The 16,807-nt window shown below is 35.2% G+C and overlaps 1 pseudogene; it reads right to left on the reverse strand.

The window, feature by feature from the left end:
• LOC140846026 (E3 ubiquitin-protein ligase UBR3-like) overlaps window positions 1-16,807 on the reverse strand; it is a 71,998-nt pseudogene that overhangs the window by 51,474 nt on the left and 3,717 nt on the right.

Consider the following 16,807-nt stretch of genomic DNA (forward strand, 5'->3'; position numbering starts at 1 on the left):
TTCTGGGAGGTAAATTCCCTCAACTTTTGCATTTTTGGAAACAGTTTAATACTTCCATCAAATTTAAATGAAAATCTTGTCAGGTACAGTATTCTTCTTTTGATGCCCTTTTGTTTCATTGCATTAAATGTATCATGCCACTCCCTTCTGGCCTGTAAGGTTTCAGCTGACAAGTCTGATGACAGCCTGATGGGTTTCCCTTTGCATCTAGTGTTTTTCTCTCTCTGGATGCTCTGAATACTCTGTCCTTGTCCTTGATCTTTGCCATTTTTATTATTATTTGTCTTGGTGTTGTCTTCCTTGGGTCCCTTGTGTGTTGGCAGATCTGTGCACTTCCATGGCCTGAGAGAACATTTCCTTACCCAGATTGGGATGTTTTCAGCAAATATTTCCTCAAAGACACTTTCTCTCCTTTTTTTACTTTTCTTTCTCTCCTTCTGGTACCCCTGTAATATGAACATTTCTCCTTTTGGATTGGTTACACAATTCTCTTAATATGCTTTCATTCCTAGAGATCCTTTTTTGTCTCTCCACCTCAGGTTCTTTGCATTTCTGTTCCCTAATTTCTATTTCATTTATCATCTGCTATACCTCATCTTATCTGCTTTTTATATCCCTCCATTGTACGTTTCATTTAGATGCTATATTTTTCAAAGTTCTGTCTCTTTGTTGAAAACCTCCCTGAGGTCTTGAAAATTTTTCTGTAGCTCTGTGAGCATGTTTATGATTTTTATTTTGAAATCTTTATCAGGAAGATTGGTGATTCAGTTTTACTTAGCCTTCTTTCTGGTATTTGAGGGATTTTGGTTTGTACCAGGCTTTTTGCCATTTCATATTTCTAATGAATCCTACTGAATAGTAACTTTGTGTAGGCACTGGCCTCTAGTGCCCAGAAGCTCTACTCTCCAGAGCTGTCCAGCCCCTGGAGCAAAGGCGGGGGTCAGAGGTGCACAGGGCCAGTGCCTTCTGGGAAAAAAGAGCACTTTCCCATCTTCCTGGCCACAGTGCCTGCCTCCAATGCCAAGGCCAGTGGGTCAAGAGGGCAGGATGGATTCTCTACGCTACACCCTTGTTGGTGCTGTAGGTGGGTCTGCCTCTGGCTGGCCTGGGATGATGTTGGGGTCAGGAGGTTTGTGAACTGATGCTGGCTGGGAAGAAGGAGCCACAGGCTGCCTATTGCACTGGGTAGGCCTTGGCACTGCATTGCCAGCCAGGGGAATGAAGTGCATGGAGCTTCTGAAAGTTCCCAATCTGCTCTGCCTAGTGTGCCAGGATGATTTTGTGCACCTGTCTTTTCTCCTGGCAGCAAACTCTGTATAATCTTTATCTCTTTAGCAGCCCTCTCATTGTTAGGAAGTCTTTCAAAGTGCCTGCCTTTCTTTTGTCCCAGTGTAGCTAGCTGTAGGGACCTGTTTTCCACAAGTAGGTAGAATATAGTCTTTCTAAGTATTCTGCCTGTCTTTGCTTTCCAACCCCTCTAATCTCAGGAGAATCATGTAATGTGGGTTCCTGCTCACAGAGCAGATCTCCAGGGGTGGGTATTTAGGAGTCCTGGGCTTCTACTCACTCCCCCCTCCATTTCTCTTCTTCCCGCTGGTGAGTGTAGGTGGGAGAGGGCTTGTGTCACACAGGATCACAGGTTTCTTTACCCTTTCCATGAGGTCTTCTCTTTTCCCCAGATGTAAGCTGTCTGTTGCATTCTTCTTTCCGATGGTTCTTTCAGGATTAGTTGTATTTGCTGTATTTTCGTGTTATACATGGTTTTGGGAGGAGGTTTCTGCCTCACTTCTCACGCAGCCATCTTGTTTAATCCCCATAAGACATTATTCTTAACAAAAATTTTGCCTTCAGTTTTTCCATCACTTTGTCCTATATCAGTTGCTAACCAAGTTGGTAGTACCAGCATATACACCAATATTTAACAAAAACTCTAAATTCCCTTATATTTCAGTCTTGTTCATATCCCATGTCTACCATAATCTTCACTCATTTTACCAGCTAGATATGATCCTAAACCTCCAAACTTCCTGGAACTTTATGCATATCCCTCTTTAGAACGTAACACTTTCTACCTTATAATAAATGATCTAGAACCAGCATTATCTACTGAACCCAAGGTCCTTAAATCTGATCTGCTAGTGGATAAGCAGGAGGTCTAGGCCTCTGAAGCAGGACTCAGTAGCAGAGCTATATGTCGGAACTGACACAGATGGTGCACAGCAGAAGTGAGGAAGGACCAGTCAACAAACTGGTGAAAAATAAGAACAAACTGGTATTCAAGGAGGAAGGAATCAGGACTTGAGAAAATATCTGAAGGAGTGGCCCAACACAAAAATAGGATCCGCAGAGAAAGGTTGGTAAGAGAAAACAGAGGAGGTAATAGGAGGGTTAGCATGGCAGAGCCTGGAAAGATCCCATGGCAACAGTGTAGCTCAGTCCTTGACCAAGCCCGTTGACTAAGGCCCTAAAGGTTCTGCATCCTTTGGAACACTTAAGGGGAAGGAATATGTCTTACAAATGTGAATTTAGAGTAGAAGACCTGGGGTGAAGTATGAACTTGACATTTTCTAGCTGTATGACTTCGCAAGGCATCACTCTGAACTTCAGTTTCCTTTTCCACAAAAAAGAAATTAACACCTGTTCACATAGTCATTCTAAAGAATAAATAATTTATGTGAAAATACTTTACAACTTTGAGAATACAAATGTAAGGTATTATTAAAATACCGTAGTATTCTGCTGTGTAAATTAATTTTGCACGTTTTTTTAATGTGGAAAATTTTGCAGACCCATATTTAGTGATTGGATAGTGATAATTTTACCATAAAACTTAAAAAATCTATTTGAATATAAATGTGTTGAAGGGTATTGTTCCACTATAACATTATTTGATTTCTCAGTATGAATTCAGCCATTATATTTTCTGCTTTTATTGTGTAGAAAGAACAAGCCTCAATCTCCTGTCCACCTCTGACCCCTCACCACCCCATCCCTGTGGACATGTGTGTGCGTGTATTAATTACCTGTCAGGCCTCTGAAGCCATGCCAGACAAAATTTATTAAATCTTACCTTGACTAAACTAATCTTCAATTTCATCAAAAGTTGTGGAGTATTCAAAAAAATCTAAGTTCCCTTTCATTTGTTTAATTAGTGGATCATTTTCGGTCTTTCCTCAAAATATGAAATTTTAAAAAGACACTTTTAAAATGAGATATTTAATAAAAGGTAATGGAGAGCAATGAATGGGAAAAGGAAAATACTGACATATGATGACTCTCTAGGGAAAAGACAGAAATTTTTGTTTAATAATACCATTAAAGTTCTACTGGAAGATGAAAAAAATGAGATATTTGACCTAGCATCCTATGAAACACCATCCATTTAAGTTCTGGTGTTCAACGTAAATGAGGTTTGAGTTAAGCAGGAGTGAAAAACAAGTGCTTAAGTTTATACACTTGCAAAAAAATAGTGGGATTTTATACAATATATTCTACATACCTGATTGCTTTTATAAGTATTAGGATAAATAACACATGAACTATTGAACAATAAATCAGATGAAAATGAAAGAAAACATTATGTTGTGAAACCTAAACACATAAACTTTTCTTTGACCATCATACCTCAACAAAGTTGGGGGAAAAAAAGAACTAGTATTAGTTAATAAGAAAAGAAAAGAAAACTAAAAACAGTATTAACTTATATTTAGAATGAGCTTCATCACTACTTTTTCTATATTGGTACACTGTAATCTCTTATTACCTAAGGGGAAAATAAAAAGAAGAAATCTGAAAATAACTATCAATTTAATAATTTAAATTAAAAATTGAGGATGATGACTGAAGTGGCTGCTGCTAGAATTTTACCACTACTTTAGGATTCTGAATAAATTAATAATTTACAATCCTCTGAGTAAATTTGAATACTTCAGAGAAAATAAATATGAAAGAGTGTTTGAATATAAAACTGAAATTCCCTTACTAAATGCTTCCTAATGTAACATTTTCTGGAATATTATCATCCAATGCAAAACATCAGGTATGAATAAATCAACAAAAAAGAATAACTTATGTAAGTGCAATGACAGTTTCAGCTAATTCAAACAGACTTTGAAGCTAAAGCCCTTAGCAGTCAGCACCTTCCCCTTTATTTAAAAAATAATATTAAATCACTGATTAAGCAGAGTTTAAGTGTATACATCAAAAGATCAAAAAATACTGAATACTCAGTAAAAAATAACTTCCAAAACCTTAAACTTGTAGGAATCAAGTGATAACCCCAAATAAAATATCAAAATCTAATACAACTGATTAAATATTTTAAAGTAACTCAGTTGAAATCGCACAGAAGTCTGTATCTTTATGTTAGAAAATGCAAGATGTTTTTGATCAGTCTTTTGCTTTGAAATCATTCCAAAATTTAAAAGATATATATCTTCTAAAAATATACTAATTTAAAAAATTACTAGTAATATTTAATAACTAATAATTTAATACTTAAGAAAACATATTCAATTTTTAGAAAGAATACATTATTTGTTTTAAATAATTTTTGTATCCTACACAGTCACATTAGGTAATATTTTAATGTCAGTGATTTGAGACCAGTAATTAGCTGTATAGGACATGGAATAACATTACTCCTAGTATTCACACTAATTCTCTAAACAATGAATAAATAGTGATATTATCAAAACCATACTCATGAAAAATCTACTTCAAGTACTAAATGACGTTTCTCTCAAATTTACCCTTACAAAAAGTATTGAATCATCATGCTTATTTTATAATATATACTCATAAACAAAAGCAAACATGCACAATTTTAATATATTTTAATGTGCACATCAAAATACAGTACACTTTCATTAATTAACAGCAGCTAATCTACAGGAATTTTTAGGGAACAGACATTGTCTTTATAAAAAGATATTCTTAAATCCACACAATTTAAAAATTCTTCAAAAGAACTTAAGTTTGAGGACAATTACAGCTGAGAATGCTACATTATTTTTTATTTTGAACCAATGTAAATCTGATTAGTTAGTATGACATCAATTTACTGAGTAATCATAGTATAGAAAGAGCTAAATATTCATATGACTCTTTTAAGTACAAGATTAACCATTTAAAGCATAGAATCACTAGTAAAACTGATTATAACATAAAGGTAAGTAGAAAATATACCAAAAAAAAATACTTTGCCTGTATATACTTCAAAAATGATGTAATTAGACATTTTAAGAAGGTAGCTCTCTTTAATACTTACTTAACAAGACCCTTTGCCAGCTGTGCTTGCACCACCTGAGCACAAATTGCCTCCTCGATGAATTAATTCAAGTTCCAAATTGGTTCTGTAAGTAAAACATTAAAATATATCTTAGTCATTAGGCTGAAGCAATATTTTAAAATTTATTTTATTGATATGTCTGAATCAACCCAAATAGTAAAGTTCTTCAACTTTATTATTTGCTAAAGTATAGTATATGCAATATCAGTAATAATCATGTTTTATGTATTTAAAACTAAAAAGGGAAACAGTTCATCTACCCTTACTTACATGTTCATATTTCCACCTGCATAACTGCACACGTTATGGTGTAATTGTTGCAAAACCTCAACTGTTGGCAAATACTAGAATGTAGGCCTTAAGAAAAATACTGTAACACATTTCATAAACCTGCATATGAATCTGATGAAAGCATTTGCACTCCAACTGTAAGCCACTAATTAGGTAGTTTCTGTCATATAAGACACAAAGGCATACCAATTTTCCTAGCAGAGAAATGGTTGTCACTCGTTGGAGCTTAGATGGTATCTAGAAATCAGTATTAAGAAACAAAATCACTAACACTAAAGCAGCTATGAACAACACATTTAATTAACGGCAGTCTCTTTCATGGACTTCTAATATTACAGTTTAATTAAAATATATTGTGTAACTATTAACACTGCTAAACATCAGTACCATTCATACAGATCTGAATTTATAGTACTTAGTGATTATTAGCTTACAGGATAGAAATAATTGTTAAATTGATATTTCAAAAATCAAATTAATGCAGAATTCACAGATTTATACAAAAACAGTAACAGTAAAATAGCCAATTTTGCCAAAATAAATGAAAATTCAGAAACATAAGTTGTATTTTTACTTCAACTAATAAAAAACACACATTTAGTTGCCACAATTAAAGATGAATAAGCTAGTTTATATCTAAGATATGCATTTAACACTCGTGGTTAGACTTCCCCCATCTTAACAACAAAACAGGGCAGTTTCAAGCTTGCACTTGGCAAGTGAATTCAAGAAAAATACCTTATTTGATTTAAAACAAAACATTTTGAACTGTTTTCATTTTATTTTGAATACACAATGTCTGAAATGTTATTTTCATGTATTTACTTAAAAATACAAACTGTTAAAAATAATATTCCTAAGTCTGTATGTTTGCCACCCATTTCTGAAGGAATGCTTTAATGCTCTGTACTGGGTGGGGGGGACAATTTAATATTGATAATCTTCCTGCTCAGAGTTCCATCTGGTTGCTGCTGATAAGGGCATCTGTGTGACTAGGGAACTTTCCACCCTTCAGGCGATTTGCATTGCTCACTGAACTTCTAAAAACCTACCAGCAAGGAAGCAGGGACAAGGATTTCACATCAGTGGACAGAAAGTGAGCGGAGACCAGCATGTGTTCCTTCATCAAGGGGAACATAAATGAGATCAACACATTTTGTTTTCACAAATCTTCTGTTGCCTAATCTGTAGAAAAAAATTAATGGTTATATTCTCTTATTAAAACTAAGATTTCCTAAATCGTACTTTTAAAAGAGCTACAGAAACATGATCAATTACTATAAATGAATGTTAGAACCAGAATACCAACCTTTATTTCAACATACTTTGACAAAATATTCATTAAAATATAAATACAAGAACAATTCTGTTTATTTAATCATCAAGTAAGATATTTTAAAGGATGACAAACATGTTACCAAGAATTTTATTTTAAAGAATAACTGAAAGAAAACTACTAAATGTAATTATTTCTGATTATGTTTGGAAGATCTCCAACACAACTTTTCACGTGAGTTAAAAACACAAAAACTACCTATCCAAAGGATAAAAATCCATATGTCAGAGGCCCTAACCATCAGCCTGCCCATATTTCATTTCATCAAAATTGTTCCTTTGACACTTCCTGGAGGAAAGAAACAACACAACTGCAGCACATGCCCCACGTCTGATTTTCCCTCACTGCTGAAAACCCCAGCACAGTGTTCTGCTCCTGTCCCCCTGGATGGATGCTGTAAGAATAAGATGCCCTGGCAGCAGGAGTTTTCTGGGCCTTCTTGTTCTCAGAGAAAAACAGACTCTACTTTCTGTATTTTCTAACACAAATACCTTCAAATTAGTTTGGAAGGGGAAAAAAGAGAAAATCTCTACACTGGAAAGAATGATGAGAAGGACTGCTTCCAGATTCCCATAGTGGCCACCTGGAAATCCCAGACAAAAACTCCTCCATGTCCCAGCTTCTATTTACATGACCAGGGTCTGCCTTTCCCTTCTACCCCATGTCGACACTAACTTCTATTTTTAGAGCTATAATTTGAAAAAGAAATGGGTATATATACATACACAGAGACACTCAAACACATACTGGTATAGCTTACCACCTACTGTCTGAACAAGTTACTGGTTTTCAGAGAAAAAAATATCTTCATCCATACCAGAGTCAGCTCAAGCTAACTCCTCCTTCTTAGGACAGAATAGAAGAACTTCCACATATTTTAGACCTTTATTCAAGATTTGAATTCCAGTCCTATTCTGCCAGTAATTTGCTGCATGACTTCAAATCACATTATCTCTCTACATTTTACCTATTATGTAATAAATAGTACTTGGAGAAAACATTAAGTATGTATCTAGAGATATCCAGGGTCTACAATGCTGATGCTGGCAAAATGCGTTTTTAAGTTCTTAATTGTACCTACTTCTCCCCAGTTTCATTTTTGTTATGGTTCTCATTCAATTAAGTTTTCTAAAATTCCTATTTGGAACTGTTTCTTAGGTACTGAACACATATTCAGTCAATCAGACTAATTCTACTGGATCTGAAAAATGAAAAGTACTCACCTCTGTTTTCTTGAGCCTGCTGCTGGCCACTAACAGAGGCTTAGAACATGCCAGTTCTCTTGCTTTTCTCCCTTACCTGATTTTCTAAACTACCTGTAGTATTTTTGGATATTACTAGATCTTTCATTAGCTTAAATGAAACAAAGTAAGATCTTCTTACTTTTTTTTTAAATAAATTAAAGTGGTTTACATATTACAATCTTTTAATTCTCAGTATTACCACTTTTGGGCAGTACTTCAATAGGGATTTCTTAACAACATGCTGTATATATAATATTCACATGCATTGAGGTAGGTATCTGTCCCCAAATGCTACTATATTTTTTCCCACATATCATATAATGTTTAATAAAGCTTAACCTAATAGTTCATTAAAATAAAAACTTCAGAAAATGAAGAAAAACTACACTTTCATACTTTTAGGAGGTTTTAAAACTAGCCATAATGTCAACCAACATTTAAAAAAGGCATCCTTTCTTCAAATAAATATGAATGACAATAATAAAACCAATTACTTCTAATAACTAAATACAGACATGTATACTATTATTACCTACCTAGCAACAGAATATGTAAAGAGAAAATCATTGTCTGGTGAGCCTGGGATCTTGCTATAGTTTCTGTATTTCTTCTGAGTGGTATTTTTGATGTCTTTCATTACAGATTCCATTTTTTTACTTAAGTTGCTTTCTGACTGCCAAAAATGCAAACATACATGTAAAATTTATTTATATTCATTTTCTCTAATAGTTTAATAGTACAATGTTTATCATATAAACACACTAGGAAATTAAAAAGTCAAATGTACATTAGCTATCTACTATATTTAGTGCACAAATGTAAAACAGATCAAGAAACATTTTCTCTTATTTTAGAGATCTTTCATTATAATTCTACATTGTGATTGGTAACACTATAATCCAACCATGAACTAACCACATAAATTTATATCCTAAACAAATAAGTGGATGTTTTTAAAAGTATATTTTAGAACAGTTTCCATATTTATAAAAAACTGCACTTTCATTTGAATACATTTTTCAAAGACTAATATCAATATCCCTTACTTTAAGCCTATTATTAACACAAAAATTTCAGTTTATAAAGAAAATAATCACACACACAATAAGAACAGTCTTCAACTGAGAAAAGGAAATGCCAGGAGAGAAAGCTTTCTGAGCAGATTTCAATGATGAATTTCTGTTTCAAAAGTCAAATATTCATAGCTTTCATAAATTTACTCCATAGAACAGACACAGCTGTCACTTCTCTCAGCGACCATATCATAGATCTATAATGAAGGTGAAATATTTAAGAATTTAAATCAAATAAACAAATCTGACTGGATGAGATTAAAGAGGAGTTCACTTACACCAGATCCCACAGTAAAATTGACTGACTTATGGTGAATGGTTCAATCAAGTACACAATTATTTCTCCAATACAAAGATATGCATTCACACGTGTGTAAATCTATAATTGCCCACACATAAAGTATGCATGTGTGTGGAAATATATCATCTAAATCTAATGTGCCTAATTGGTATATTTTTATGTATTTAGATTGTGCTTTACATTGCAAGATACATGTATGTAATTTGTTTGTTTGGCTTTGTTGTTAAATATTTCAAAATCTTAAAAGAGTGTAACCATATCTAAGCTGATAGGATTTTATGATCTGGAAGATACATATTAAAACTATAACAATTCAGACTATGGAAAAGTACATCCTTTAGTTCTAATGCCTTTGGTTCTATAATTTGTTCTGTTACTCTTATTTTTGTTTTTAATAACCACAAACAGAGGAGAAAAGCCCCTAAAAGCAATTTCTACTAAATGTACAAAGTTCTGCAGTAATTTAGAAACAGAACGAAAATGAAAGCTGAAAAGCAGAGCTGAGTCAACCAGGATATTTCGGCCTCACACTGATGCTTACTGGGAAGGCTCCCGGCCATCGCCGCAGCTCCTCCACTTCCTTTATGAGATCTTGGATGCTTTTGTTACTAAGACATTGCCAGACGTTATTTTCCACATTGCTTCCAGGACAACAAGGAAGGACACTGTTAGCAAACTGCCTACAGAGAGGACACGTGAATTCTCCTTTGTCCACCGAGAAGCCCTGGAGAACCTGGTCATTCTAAAAAATGAAATAAACATACAGATATAAGATGAACACCATTCCACAAACAAAATTGACACTACTACCTTTTATAGTAAATAAAATGAATCACACAAAAAAAGATATATCGAATATATGTCATAAAAACACAAACAAAGTCTCTTATTTAGTTGCTCTTCATTCAGGATAAGACAGTCAAATCATCATGCAATCAATGTGAAATGTGGATTTTAGATAAAGAATAAGTCAAAAAGTAGGCCACATTAAAGTGGATCTCTTTCCTCTTACTACATGCCCCTGTTTTCACAGTCTGTAATCACTACTGGGAAGATTCTCCCAGGACCCATATTCTTTGATATAGGATAGGCAGTTTTTGAGAGTAAATTAAGGCTAAACAATGTGCTGTGTCATTTAAGGTGTCTAATTGCTGAACAAAACTGACTGAATTTTATGCAGTGGGTTTAGGTTTAATTGATGCAGGAAGATTTAGTTAAATTACTCAGAACATAAGTGTGATAGGAGGTGAATTAATTTAATACTTCTACTTCAGATGCTTCTGATAGGAAGAGGAAGAAAAATAATTTTTGAGACAGATATATAATGTGCACACACTTAGGAGGAAACTCTTGCTCATAAGAGACAACAATATATGCTGACTAAACAGACAACTTAAGGCAGGAATTCTGCCTGCTACATCTGTTCCTTTCTTTTGCCTGACACCACCCCAGGTCTACTTTGCAATTTAAGAATATTGCTATTGTGTAGTCCTAACTACTATATAAATCTTTTCCCAGTAGTCTGTCTCTTATTTTACCACTAGCCCAATGCTTTGTCTCAAAATTTGTATTTAATGCACTAATGTATATGTATGAATCCTACAATATGAGCATTACTACTAACAAGACAAAAATAATGAGAGAAAGTGATACAAAGAAAAGAAAATGCATTTACTGCCCATGGTTACAAAGGTAGTTAGTGACATCAGGATGAACTTAGGTTTCCCAACTCTTAACTAGGTGCTCATTTGACTATACTTTGGATCTCAAAAACTTTGACTAAAAAGAACTGAATTTTATTTTTTTTTTACCTTTTGACATTTTTTCAAATCTTTAAAAATGTGACACCATGTCTTTTTAAATCCACTTATACAAACATTTACTAAGCTCCTTTCATGTGTCAAATGCAGTGATGACATAAAAAGGGAAGACACATCTTCACATAAAGCATCAACCAGTTAAAAGCAAACAGAAACAAAAATATTTTAATGAGTGTAATAAATACAACAGAGCAAGCTTCCCAGAGAAGGAGACTTGTGAGCTAAGTTTTAAAAATACACAAGAAGAGTGTTTTTAGAAGGTTGGGGCAAGGATCCTGGTCACTGAAGGACATTCTGTGTTAAGTTTCCGTAGGGCCTTAATTTCAAAGAAGGCTAGATCCTCCTCTTTGCCTTGATTGACATGAGGTTGTTCCCTGAAGCCTCCCCACAAACTAGGCATTACTCACTCCCCCACATCTGTTACACCTGAGTGCCCTTCTCATCTCCAGTGCAGGCTGGAGATTATTACTCTTGCGTTCTTCTGTCTTTGTGGCTCATTTTATTTAACGATACCACACTTTTCCTTCATTTTCTCTGAAATCCATTGCCCTCAATCGCTGAAGACTTCTGGTGCCTAGATCAGTTTTCCTCTTCACTCCAAGACCTGCTATCCTCCTGTGCATGTATGTATGTCTGTATGTAGTCAGTCAGTCTTGTATCTTAGTCAGTCAGCTCTTTGACCTCACCAAATTCTATAGCAGTGACGTCCAACTCCAGAACCTATTACCATGACCATCCCCTTGTCCTGCAATGACCCCAAATTGTCCATATCTGGAAATACAAAATGCAAACATCTTACATTCTGATTGCCAACTCTCCCTACCACCTTTAGTCCCTCCTTTTTCTCCCAGTTTATCAGGACTTTCCCATCCTGCCTACACACCATGATCTACCATTTCAAAAACTCTTGTCAATGCTTCTCATTCCCCATCCATATGTCCTTTAATCACATGTATCTAACAAAACCTTCACACAGCATTAATCCAATGTATGACTTCAATTCTGCATGCGAACTGAGTGCTGTTAGAGGAAATTGAAATAACTCCTTGTTATAACCTGTTTCCATCCTCAACTAAGCCATGAATACTGCCTGGCAATCTCTCCTTACATCTTCTGAAGCACCCTCTAATCCCCATTTCCAACCACTTGACTTGTCAAGTCCCTTCACCTACCCAAGCCTTGCCCCTTTTTACTTGAATAAACCTACATTTCCCACCTCAGAAAGAACAAAGTCATGCAACTCCTTCAGATTCCTCAAATATGAACTTAATCAATCCCATCAGCCCTTCCATCCACTTTTTCTTTCTACCCCCTTTGCTGGTTATCTCCTAACTAGTCTCCCAACCATACAACTGCTAATATGATCTATGTAATGTGAGACTCTTTTTCCTCATCACAGTTTTTCAAGGATCACCATTGTCTCTCACAGTAACTACTTTTTCTTCTTATGCTCCACATGCATTCTCTCACCAAGTCCAGAGGACTCTACTGTTAAATATATTTCAAATCTCTAACCCCTTCACTATCTCCACTGCCTTGGCTAAACCCGAGCCACCAACACCTCTTATCTTGTAAATGATATCACCACATTCTTTTTATTCTCCTGCAATCCCACAACACCCCTGCAATCTATACAACTGCCGCAATGGCTTTTCTGAACACATCTTATTTCTGCTTAAGAGTCTTTAATAGCTCTCTGTAAATAATCTGTCTGAATTCCAAATTCTTTACAGGGACCTCAAGGCCCTTTACAATATGACCCCTACTTACTTCCCCCGTCTTCTCTCTCATCACTCAACCACCTTACTTCATCAAAGGTTCCAACACTTGCAGATGTTCTAATAAGACCCTGTGCACACTTCATAATACTTAGCACATACACTGCAACTGTTTATTTCTGTCTCATGTAATACATACTAAACTACTTTAAGGAAGAAACTGTCTTTTCACTGCTGTATTCCCAGTGTCTATCATGGTATCTGGAACACAGCAGGCACTGAATAAATATTTGTTAAATGAACAAATTGGATACAAAGGTATGAAAAATGCATAATGTGCTTAGTGAGCTATTAATTAGCTTATTAATGCTGAGCTGATGGAAGATAAAGGAAAGCAATAGGTAAGCCCAGATCATGGAGTGCTGTGAATGTCATTCAGAGAAGAGTGAACTTTTATTGTGTCAGGAAGAAGTCAGCGAAGGATTTTTAAGCCAATGACATGTCATCAGATTTACATCTTAGAAAGATCTAATGTAGTGAATAAATTAGACTTGGAGTAAAGAAACTGGTAAGAAAGAAATTGCAAAAGTCAAAATGAGAGATGAAGGCATATACAAAAAGCCTAAGTGGGAATAACAAAGGCATGATATAATCAAGTAAAATTTAAGAGATAGAATCAATAGAACTTGGTAAGTGACTGAATGTGAGAGGTAAGAATTAGGGAGAGAAAAGCAGAAATTCACTGTTTCTGAGTTAGGGATCTAAAATCAGAGTAGACAATGCTGTTAGAAAGATGATCTGAGAGAAGGAGAAAGACTGCAGCTACAAGGAAATGTGAGGTCAAGCGAAGTAATTTTGAATAGCAGGGACTTGAGTGTCTTTATGAGCTGAAAAGGAGGGACAGAGTAGGCAGAAACTGGAGATACAGAAGAAAAATAAGTTACCTACTGATAGATCAAAGGCCTCTGAGGTGATGGGGAAAAAGTAGTAGTAGAGCAATAGCAGAAAAATTATTCCTGAACAGAAGAAGGAATACTGCCTCAAGGAGTAAAAAGGAAAGGTTTGGTTGGGATGCAGAGACATTTATCAAGAACAGAAAAATAAGGCAAGAAGCTAAGGTAGTATGTGAGAGACAACAATCTTTTCTGGGGTTTAGGCAAAGAGTCTGGGATGAGGGAGGGAAAGGTTTGCAATAGCTGCTGAGGAAATAGAAGAGAGAACTGATCAAAGACAGGCAAATGAATTGATAAGTAGTATCTACAGGCCAGGATCCTAGTCTAAGCTACTATTATAGGAAACTACAAACTTGTAGAGGTACCAGTTCACCTAGTTTTATAATTTTACTAGCAGGACTAGCTGCCTGGGTCTAGAATCAAAGGAGGTAGATGGAATGATCAGTATTAAGAACAGGATGGGGATAGTACAAGAAAGTAAGTTTAGGGAACAGCTAATGCTAGGAAAAATGCAAAGGGGTTTAAAGGACTAGAGAGCTTCATGTCAGAAGCAAAACAAACATTTGACAGTGAAAATGAGAATGTGAAGAATAATATAATAAGAGGATGTGGTAGGGTATTAAAACAGTATTTCAAAGCTAGAGTAGCAAAGTCTAAAATTATAGTTACGGAAGTCAGTTGCAAAAGTGAAGTAAAAAATTGAAATCCCTGAAGTTGTAGAGGCAAGGAACTCTCGGGATGGATGGTTCAAGCAGTGAAAAATCACTCAAGAGGAAATGGGATGTATTTGCTGTAAAAATATCTGATACCTAGAAAGATACACACCACCAGAAATGTTTCACTCTACTTACCTGTAAAGATTCCATGTAAGATTTATGACAACCTATATGCAATGTGTGGCCACAGGTCTGTACATAAACACCTCCTTCCCAGCCAACTGATACTGCCAAGAGACAAGAACTCTTAAAAAAAAAAAAAAGAAAAGAAAAAGAAAAAAGAAAAATACAATTAATTTTAAAGAAGTTTAAACAAACCTAAATATACCCACATAAACCCCTGAATGATTTTTTATTATAATACTGTGAACTTTGTATTTTTGTGACAGAACACTTGACTTGACAGCCCTAAGCCAGTATCTTTAAACTTGAAACTTCATGAAGTTTTAGCTTCCAAATATCTCTGTACATAATGAAAGAAAAATTTTGAATTAGTCTTTCTCCACCGCATAAAATACAAGCTCCCAATGTTATACCACAGCTCAGTGTGGACTATGCTGCTGCTGGTCACTTGGCATGGCCTGCAGGGTACTCACCTCTCTACAGCCGCTGACACGAACGGCTTCCTTCGCCTGCCTGTTTCCCTCTGGCTTCTGCAGTGCTGCTCTCTTGGCTTCTCTCCAATTTCTTTAACCATTTAGTTTACACCTCCTTTTAAGACTCTTTCTTTGCCCCTTCAATGTTTATATTCCTCAAAGTTCTATTCTTAGTGCTGCTCCCTTCTCCTTCAAACTATTCTCCCTGAGTGATTTAATCAGTAAATGTAACTATCTTCCAAGCCTAGATCTCTCCAGAACTCAAAAAAAAACCTCAGCTGCCAACCAGAAATCTCCCCTCTGATGTCCCTCAGATAATATAAAACCAGTGGGTCAAAAACTTGTCATTTTCTCCATGCATCTTTCTTTTCCTTTTGGTTTAAAAACTCTACAATCTATTAAGTCACCAAATCAGAAAACTAAGAGTTATTTTCTATAATCACATCCTTTCCTTACACTAATACAACTATATGTATTAGTTCTCAAGCCACAGATTTTGACCTCTCTTTATTCCCACTATAACATTCAAGTCTGTATCATTTGTTGTGGGGGAGGGACTTCTTTAAAATAAAGTTCCTTAACTGGTCTCCTTGACTCCAATTTCTGCTCTCCATGATGTGTCCTCCACACATCTTTCTAAAGTAAAAATGTGCTCATAAGAATAACCCTAAAAAGTATCTTAACATTAACAAGGGTTTCATATAATATGCACAAAAAGGAAACCAAGATTATGTAAGCAAAATACATAGCCTTTTGAGAGTTAATTGCCTTCTCCTCCTTCCCTGCTAATTCCTTCCCTTTAAACCTATGAACAGGCTAAAATTTTTCTTCCTAAAATAATTTTCTTTGAATTTTCCTTTAGCCTCTGTTGAACAGCATTTGGGCCTGAACTTGACCTCACCTCCCTGAGTCTGTAGTATGTACATGGCGAAGCCAGAGCAGCATTAGGCCCAAGGTCTGACATGAGACCACACACGAAGAAAGATTTGAGAGCCATCAAAACTGAGTAAACCTTTATATTTTACTTTTATGTTGAAAAGGAACATATGGTAATGTAAGATGACCAAATCTTCTTTAAACAATAGTAAACAAAGTTCCAACATTAAATCAAGGCTCTTCATAAGCATCTGAGAGTTGAAATTATTACACAGTGCAAAATGCATTCCTGGCTGATTTAAAGATGTGCAGCCACAGAAATCAAATCCTCACAGCAGGTGCGCTAGCTTTTAATGTTAAAAATCAGAAAAACAACAGGAGACCTGTTCATCTCTGCTTTATTCTTCGGAGCTGCTTGAAGTAGAAGCAGATACTGGTATTAGTTCATTTTAGAATAGTTGGTAGTCAGTTAATAAACAACCTGTTCTCTTTGACAATGTCTTATGAAAATGTAATTAATCTTTTTAATTAAAGCAGTTAACTTCTAAAACTGAAAATACAATGTCATTTGTCTATGCAGCTTTACATTTCTT

The sequence above is a fragment of the Manis javanica genome, chromosome 14 (genome assembly GCF_040802235.1).
Source record: "Manis javanica isolate MJ-LG chromosome 14, MJ_LKY, whole genome shotgun sequence".
Lineage (NCBI taxonomy): Eukaryota > Metazoa > Chordata > Mammalia > Pholidota > Manidae > Manis > Manis javanica.